The following is a 9,332-nucleotide window of genomic DNA, read 5'->3' on the forward strand; positions in this document are numbered from 1 at the left end:
AATGAGGTCTTGGTCGACCGGGGTAGTTTCTATCATTTTCAGCAGGTTTCTCCTGAGGTCATCTTCCTTACTCGAAGTGACTTCTGCATAGGTTTCTTCTTCGTTCCTTTTCATCTGGATTTCGGTTGGGGTGCTTGGTTCGGGATCATGCTCGCCTTTTGTCGGAGTTCTCTTCAGGATGCTGCTCGCGGGCGATAATTGGGCTGTCATCTTCTTCGCGAAGGCCCAGGTGATTGTTCTTCCCTTGATTTCTTGTGGCTTGATATTTTCAGACATACCTGGGAGTATTTGGGCTAATAACCATCCTCTGCTACCATTCTGTTAATGTACAAGGATCTAGCCCAATAAATATTCAGAGACAATGAAGAAGAACAGTCCAGTGCCTCGTGTATGCCCCTTATATGACATGGAGGCATGGTCAAAGGTAAGAGGGAGTGGTAATGGAAATAAGAAAGTGGGTGTTAACCTTGACAATATAGAACAAGGGTGTTATGGATATATTAGGCATTTATATGTGACAATGTTGCCCTGAGGAGTGAGTATGGATAGTAGTGATCAATCTTATTCACCTGCTTCCTTTTGCTCTTAGTATTAGTATCTTAGTATCTTTGGACCTGTTGAAGGATATCCCTGATGTAAATTTTGAATGGCCTCTGAAAATACATACTGTTTTTTAGAGGTGGATGGTGTTTCGATTGTTAATATGTCACAAGCAGATTCTTTTGTCTCTTTATCTTCTTCATTTTCCTGTTTTTCAACTGGTTCAGTCTTTAATATCTCAAATTCTGCGTTCAATAGGTCCAACCCTTGCCTTTCTCTCCTATTCTTATGTCTTTCTATATTTTCATACTGGGTATCTTTGGACCTGTTGAAGGATATCCCTGATGTAAATTTTGAATGGCCTCTGAAAATACATACTGTTTTTTAGAGGTAGATGGTGTTTCTATTGTTAATATGTCACAAACAGTTTCTTTGTTCCTCTTTATCTTCCTCGTTTTCCTGTTTTTCAACTGGTTCGGTCTTTAATATCTCAAATTCTGCGTTCAATAGTTCCAACCTTTGCTTTTCTCTCCTGTTCTTGTGTCTTTCTATATTTTCATACTGGGTATTTTTTTCTACTCTTGGGCAGATCTCTTCACTTTGGAATCCTGCAAAAAATGTTATTTCAACAGTAACTATTTAGAAACATCCATTATTTGTTAGAGAAAACAACAGTGACAAAAGTACGTTACAAGTAGTCCTTGACCTATGACCATGTTAAGTGAATAATAACACAGTTGTTAAGTGAATCTGGCTTCCGCATTGACTTTGCTTGTTGGAAGGTCGCATAAAAGGATCACATGACCCCAGTCATAAATATGAACCAGTTGTCAAGCATCTGAATTTTGATGATGCCACCATGGGGTTGCTGCACTGGTCATAAGTATAAAAAATAGTCATAAGTTACTTTTTACAGTACCCTTGTTATTTTGAATGGTCACTAAATGAACTGTTGTAAGTCAAAGACTACCTGTATTCTATCTAGTGTTACAAATTATTTAAACTAGCACCTTCAGTTAAAATAAACTGTCCAAGAAATTTATGCCACATTCTGTATTTCTTCTGACGAGCAGACATTGTTCACAATAACATAGAGCAGTTATAAAATAAAGCATTATAGCACAATGTTTGACTCCTTAAGCAAAAGGTATGTCTTGCGATTTTTACAGTTCAATATTTATAGTCATTTATGGTTTTTACCCAAGAATGTCCTGTTTGAAATGTTGTGCACTGATAATATTCCAGGGAGATGAACTCCTGTTTCAGGGACATGTTTTTTAGCTATGTTAACTACTTCTTTCACCTCTCTGTTGGTTTTCAATTCCTAAAAGGTCACAGAAAAAAAGCAGATATCTGTAAGTGAATGTTTTACATGTTTTACATGTTTTACATGTATAAGTGATAAAGTGTTGTTAAATCTCCATTAATATGCTCCCTTCCATTTCGTTTTTCTCTGTCTAATAAAGTGTCTCTCTAAAGTCTCCCAATATTGAATTAACATAGTTTTAAATTATAATCCAAAATAGGAAAACATAAATAAATAAGAGCTTTGTTTTATTTATTTCTTAGATTTATATCTCCTTCAAGTCTTTCATATTTCTTCCAAAATTTCTTTACAATAGAAACTCCATATTTTTTGATTGATAGTCACTAAAGCAAAGTTGCCTATGGGATTGCGAGTCAAGGTGGACTTGAACCTAGAATTCCCTTGAGGTATTCAGCATTTTAATTAATACCAGAGAACCCACGACTCCTTTGGTCATTGTTTCAGAGATACCACCTTACCACATTCCTCAATGCCTTCAACAATAACAGAGCTTCTAATGTACTGTCTTCACTAGAAAAGTTCTTAACAATTCAGGAAAATATTCAGACATGTATCTGCCTTGAAAATAGCCAGGTTGAATTGTATAAAATGGTCAAAAATTGACAGCTGACCCCAGGAAATATTTTCTGACTTTTTTTCTTATTATAATTTTATGTCATGTAATTTGTCCAATTTCAATTCCACAGAAGCCATGGGTTCCGGATTTTGGACTAAGTAAACCCATTTCAGCTACCTTGGTTGAAAAATGATTGCCCTATGATGCACACTTCTGCCCAGTTAAAATTTACAGAGAGACAAACAGCGGAACTTTAATAGGATATACATATCGCTCTGACTACCTTCATGAACAGAGTCCCCAAGACCTAGTTCAAAAGAAGCGCAAAGTTATAAAGAAAGGAAAAATGCAACCATTTCTAGCACAATAAGCCCTATTGGGATCTCAGACAAACCAGGAAAGAGAGAGAAGAAATACTTGCAGGGTTGTTTAATTTATTTATTTAACATATTTATTAAGCTGCATGTGACTGGGCAACACACAAAATTCAGTCCAAGCCATTATAAGACATTTAAAAAACTAAACAACTATAAATATTTTTGAAGTCTTTGGGGAGGTCATTTAAACATCCTACATGAAATATAGCCATTTCCCGTTCCCTATTTCTGTAGGATCACCAAGCCCACTGACAAAACCATATTTTAGGGATCATAACTTACAATGGAAATTCTGAGCTCTATTACAGTCATAATTTGAGGACTGTCTATGTTGGATAGCAGCAGCATGATGAGAAGATGTTAGGTAATCCCTTCAGTGGCAATGACAAGGGGGTTATTTCATACTGTATAGGACCAGGCAATGGTAAACCACTCCTGTATTTCCTTCAAAAATACAGAGGTACACCAAGGGGTGAGACATACACTCTCCTTATTAATTCAGCCTATATGATGTATGTATATGAGGGAGGCGGGATTGGGGGGAAATGACTGTGGCATTAAATTTGGAAGAAGAAACAATAATAATAGATCTTGAGCATGTAGCTCTAAAGAAATGGGCAACTACGTTATATAAATTTGACAAAAATAAAAATAAATTTGCCACTTATTAATACTTTTTGCTTCAAAATACATGATTTAACTCATTTTTATAATGGCAGTATGGCATGAGAGAATAAAGCAATTTCAATTCCAAAGCCAGGCTTATATCCCAAATCAAAAGGCTCCAGAAGTCATCAAAATAGAAGTGAGATTATACCTAGGTATCATTTAGCTATGATCTATATAACAGACATATACACTAAAATCCTGTAACAAAGGACTTTTGAATTTAGTGGGCTTTCTTAGTAAATACCCATAAAACTCTTCTCCCATCTAGAGAGAATGATGAGAATGATCCTGTTTAATCAAGACTCATGACTCCTACATAAAGAGTTCACAAAATGCAGTATTGCCATTTTAAAAAAGAAAATAGAGCAAGGATTTGAAATATTTTTGACAAGTCAAAGAATTATCATATTTTTATTTCACAGTAAAGTATGAGATAAACTCTGTTCTACCTTTTGGAGAAGAACGTGAATCGGCTTTCTCTGGCTGACCTTTGCGCATCCGGTGTGCATAAATATTTGTAATGTTTAGTTCTCGTTCTCTTTCCTAAAGAAATGCATTATTACATTGATGTTGATAATATAGTGTATTGGATTAATGTTGGTTCTTCAGAGATCATACATTTCACCGTGTAATTCCCTCAGTATCTCATTTTATTTATCTGTATTTTAAACATTTGCTTAGGCATCTTTTGGCCAAATACTTCATTTTCTAAAGATTCTGAAATATAAATATCCTTTTTTTCTGGAACTGTGAAGTTTGATCAAGTTTTTTTATTTTTACAATTCATAAACAATTAATTAAATTTGACCTTAAAAGTCCTTCCAAAATGTTTTGATACAAAATAGTTATGACATTAACAAAGTATGCAGTATTAAATATGTACTATAATTACAATGTAAATATTAACTGCTTCTCAATTTTCTATCAATACAGGCCTTGATTAATATGTTTTCATGTTGGGACACACTTTTCAAGTACTGTCTGTTCCTAGAAATGGTAACGTGCAAATGGACTAACATAAATTAATACATTGCTGCAATCTAGAGTTTAGATGGTTCCAGGCTGAAAGAAAGCCCCACAAAGCAAGATAGGCTCACCTCAAATGAGCCTTTAGTGAATAGCATCTTGGATGCCTTCTGCGGTAAGAGAAATGTAATTTAAGCTTCTAAATACCTTAAGTTTTAGCTTTAGCGACTCGATTTCTACTTCTAAATTTGCTCTGCTTGACTGAGCTTCAATGATCTTTTTTTCCTCAACTGCTAATTTATGTCGAAAAAAGGCAGTGTTCGATGCGAGCTGCTTTTCCAAATCCTAAACGCATTAGAAATAAACCATCAATAAGTTTATTAAATTTTTACAAACATACAATATTGAATTAGAAATTAGAGGAAGGCAACTGAAATTTTAGCAAATGTTTCCAAAAAGATGAGAATCTTCAATCTCAGTTATAATACTCACAATTTTTCACAGTCACACAGAGCCCTGCTATGTAGTTCTAAGCAATGTATGTTGCATGTTACCTGAGTTTTCTTATCCCTTTCTTCCAATTTTTGGGTAAGTGATCTTAATTGATGGTGAAGTTCTTCTCTCTCTTCAAGCTTTTTGTCTTCACAAAGATTTTGCAATGACCGCAAGGCATCCGTTGTATTCAAGTGTTCTGCCTGAACGTCTCTCAGCTTCTTGGAAGCCTTGCGCTCTTTTTCCTGAGATTTCCTGAGATCTGCTCTCAGAGTCTGCCCTTCATTAGCGTGCGTGGCCAAAAGATCAGGCAGGTTAATCTCTGCATTTTTGTATTTACTGATTGCTTTTAAATGTCGGGACTGGAGACACTTCAAGATTTTATTTTCCGTAGTAAAAGTCTCCACTTTATTCCGCAGGACAGCCACTTCGTTTTTCAGTTCTTTAATTGTATGGTCTGTTGCTGACAATAGATGACAAGCTATCTTATTTTTCTTCTCCTGAGCATTGATGATATGGTCAGTAATAATTGTCTTCTTCTGCGGAGGTTTCTTTTTAGGCAACGTTTTGCCTCCTACATTAAAAGAAAAGAAAAAAATCAAGATGGCATGTAAGATTGAGCAAAGTAAGAATCGCATCATTTTACATAAGCCTCAGAGCCAAATGCTCAAATATGTATTCACGACATAGATTCGCTTCCTTTTATATAACTTTTTGAGTCAATCTCTGATGCAACTATTTGTTGATTGACCTATTGTGAAAAATCATACCGGAACTCTCATAATATTAGCTTCCATAAAACAGAAATGCTCTACTCACATAATATGCTAAGACAGTATTTAGAAAGCTTTAAGATGCATTGACTTCAACTCCTAGACTTCTTCAGCCAGACAGGCCTAAAGCAGGATTGGTAGCCCAGCACCCTAACCACTACACAAAACTGTCTAGACAGACAGGTGGATAGATATACATATACATACATACATACCATATCCAAATAATGATAAAACAATGAATGTAATAGACTGAAAAAAAGTGTGACCATTAAAATTTGCCAACACTTTTTTTTTAAAATAGTGGAACCTATTCCCTGGCCCTTGGCTTATTTATGAAAACCATGTGACACTGACATCTGTATGACCATGATAACTGGTGAACTACATCCATCACTACAAGCTTCATTACCTCGATAGAGGAATTACTGACAGGGTGTGGAAAGCAGTCCATTAATGTATTAATCAACTGCATACAATTTAAACATTTTATCAACATTCAAATGGTGTCCAAAATTATAGTGTAGCCTCTAGAGTATAGAAGTGTCAGGGTAGCTAAGCAAAAGCAGTTATAGGACAACTGCTTGATTTTTAGGAAAGGCTTAGCTGCCATTAGTTCGGTTGAAATCTGCCAACCACAGCGAATGCAGTAGTGTTCAAAGTGAGCAATTGCCTTCTTACCTTTTGTATGGACATCATTTTTCTTTTTCTTTTCTGTAAATTCCGCTCTTTAGTTTTTGGTGTTTGGGGCAATGGGATGGTGTAGCTGCCACTCTCTTCACTTATGGAGGTTTCAGAGGCATCTGAGTGAAAATCTTCGTGATAGTAGTTCAGAGACGTTCCACAGATGTTCTCTTCTGAACAAATGCTGTTCTTGCTGCCATTGACAGCTGTTCTTGAAGCATTATCATGAAAGTCATTAGAGTAGGTAAACTGAGCACTTCCAGACTTGCTGGAATGTTTGCTACAGCTACTGTCTTGACTGTTGGTGCTCTTACTAAGCCTACCTGGAGAATCGTTTGAGCTTCCTCTTTTTCTGCATTGTCCAGATGTTTTATCCTCTTGGACAGTATGATGAAGGGCTGGATGATCAGAAGCCATCATTCCACCAATGGCAGGGAAGTCTATCAAGTATATTTTAAATTTCCCAAAGGAAATGGCACTGTAGTCAGAAAAAGAAACAATGTATGATGTAAACATTTACTTAAGCCTTCATCCAATACATTTAAAAGTTGTTTGCGCTGATTCTCTACCAAAAAGATCACCACAATTTTGGCTCCTAGCATTATATTATTCTTATACTTCTTGAAGAACTGATGTGTTGATTAATTAATATGCTACTTTCTTGGCATTCTCATTCACAGAATGCAATGCCTCCAGAGTCCTGAGTCCTTTCAAGGAGCTAAAAAGAGTAAAGTAATAGTGTTACATTTCAAGGAATATCTGTACTGACATTCAAATAATAGAATAATGGAGCTGGAAGGGACCTTATAGGTCTAGTCCAATATCCTGCTCAAGCAAGCATACAACATTATTTCTTTCACCCAGCTACTTATGGGAAACATCATACTGAGAAAATATTTTCCTGATAAATCAAAGTCAAAATAGCAGCAGATTATTCCTTGCTAGTTCAGAAACCCTCCAACATTCAAGATTGGCCTTATTTCTATACAATTTAAAAACATGTACATTTTAAAATGTGTTAAGGAAACATTAAATTGGTGCAGAATGCCTTTTGGTTAGTCAAACCTAAGGTTTGTACAGATTTTGTGTGTGCTGCGTTCTTTGGGGTGCATAGGTGGGGCAGAACAGCAACACTGAATAAACAGACAAGCAAGAGAAGCCCTCCAGAAATGGGCAGGGTCTGTTTCTCTGAGGAATTTTACTTCGAAAGATAGTTCCTTAAACCCCAGAAGGCTTATAACACTCATTTTGTCCCTAGGCCCCAAAATGACTCCAAAAATCAAAAATTGAAACTCTGTTTTCCTTATTTCTTTCACCGGGGAGGAGATGAGAGGTAGCGGTGTAGATTCTGCCCCTTTTATATCTGCATCATTGCGTTGGAAACAGGCATATATTGTACATAAGAGGAGCAGTTTCCATTGTGATGTCACAATGTACGTTTCTAGATTTTGAAAAACTTCCAGATTCAGCGGGCAACTTTGTTAAACAGTCTTAACTGTCAGAATGTGAGAGGAGCACTTATGCTCTATTCATCTTTTCAAAAGAAGCCCTATGGAATTCTCAGAGATTAGTTCCCTTGTCTTGTTATCCACTTGCCTTGGAATAAGCCCATCAATTTTTAGAAGAATTTAAGGAGAGAAAAGCTGAATGATACATATGTACAGCTGGCTTAAGGAAAAGAGGCGGGCAGAAAAGAGGCCATTGAAAAATGAAACTGGATGATACAAGAAGGAACAAAAGAAGGGATAAATATAGCAGTTTTAAAAATAAAAAAATAGTCTGAGGTTTTAAGACTGGAGGGATAAAAAAGAAGAAAAGATTAGTTCCCATTGCTGAAATAAATTCACATGCAGATAAAAGAATTTGACCCAGGAAATTATGAGAAAGACAAAGGACAAAGCAATTGAAAGAAGATTCTGACCCCAACATATATTTAAATATATATTTAAATATATATTTAAAAGAGAATTAAAAAGGAAAGAAGGGAAAAAGACATTCCACTTCTTTTAAAAAAATTAAAAAGGAATGAATAAACATATGAAAGGAGAAAAGGAAAAAAACTAATTGAGGCAGAGATTGTGCAGTTAGTGCTCAGTTATCACTGATGAGAAATGAACTATAAAAACAATACATAACGGAAGTTGGCAACACAATTCAACTTGGAAGGGAAAAGTAGCTGCTTCATTTTCCAGGTCCCTTGGAAGAGCTCTTCCACCAGGACTTTATCTTCCACCTGTTTTTTTGCTTCCCCTTAACTGTTGCTATCTTTGCTTACCCACAACTCGAACCAAGCACTCCTTGACTGCCCAGAGAACAGAAGTCGAAGCTCCCGCCAAGCACGCAGGGTTTAAACTTCCTCCCCACGATGCCCAGACAGAGGCTTCTATCCGAGGTCCGTTTATTCACGTTACCGGTTCTTGGGCTTCGTTGGCAAAGAAGTGGCTGTTTAGATCTTTGCTACTATGGCAACTAGAGAACTTCTTCTCTGAGCATCATGGGACTTGGAGGGCAAAGTTGAATGGAAGGAAAAGGTAAAATGGCAGATGTTAGGGAGGTGTTTTCATTATTCCATCATCTCCAGTTTCCTTCACACTCCTCATTCCACTCGTTCCACTCGTTTTTCTACTGAGCAAAATATTCCTTAATCTGGGGCTATGAAAGAAGACGGGCTCCTTTCCCCTGATTTAATAAAAAAATCAAACAGACGTAAACTTACAAATTTTAGAGGATTTTAGAAATATTATATTTTGCACTGGGAAATATCTATCCTATCAGGCAAGCCAAAACAAAGTATGTAAAGATATGCATGCCTACGTTAGTGTAGGTTCCACCCAATACAATGAAATTTGTTCTGGGGTAAATTTATGAAAGGTATAAATTTATACAGGATAGAAAGAATAGTAAAATATATGTTAAGGGAACACCTTCAACTGGGCAATCTAACATAA

General features: G+C 36.1%; 2 long non-coding RNA genes across 2 annotated transcripts; both read right to left on the reverse strand.

Moving 5' to 3' along the window:
• Window positions 1-841: 841 nt before the first annotated feature.
• On the reverse strand, window positions 842-4,116 carry LOC148113375 (uncharacterized). Its single transcript, XR_015734478.1, has 3 exons — window positions 3,919-4,116; window positions 1,741-1,864; window positions 842-1,148 (listed from the first exon to the last, which is right to left on the reverse strand). It is a non-coding gene; the product is annotated as an uncharacterized LOC148113375 (long non-coding RNA).
• A 306-nt stretch (window positions 4,117-4,422) lies between these two features.
• On the reverse strand, window positions 4,423-8,868 carry LOC132712487 (uncharacterized). Its single transcript, XR_015734477.1, has 4 exons — window positions 8,660-8,868; window positions 6,382-6,862; window positions 4,990-5,501; window positions 4,423-4,780 (listed from the first exon to the last, which is right to left on the reverse strand). It is a non-coding gene; the product is annotated as an uncharacterized LOC132712487 (long non-coding RNA).
• Between the last annotated feature and the right edge of the window lie 464 nt (window positions 8,869-9,332).

The sequence above is a fragment of the Pantherophis guttatus genome, chromosome 5, assembly GCF_059756535.1.
Source record: "Pantherophis guttatus breed Tessera chromosome 5, ASM5975653v1, whole genome shotgun sequence".
NCBI lineage: Eukaryota > Metazoa > Chordata > Lepidosauria > Squamata > Colubridae > Pantherophis > Pantherophis guttatus.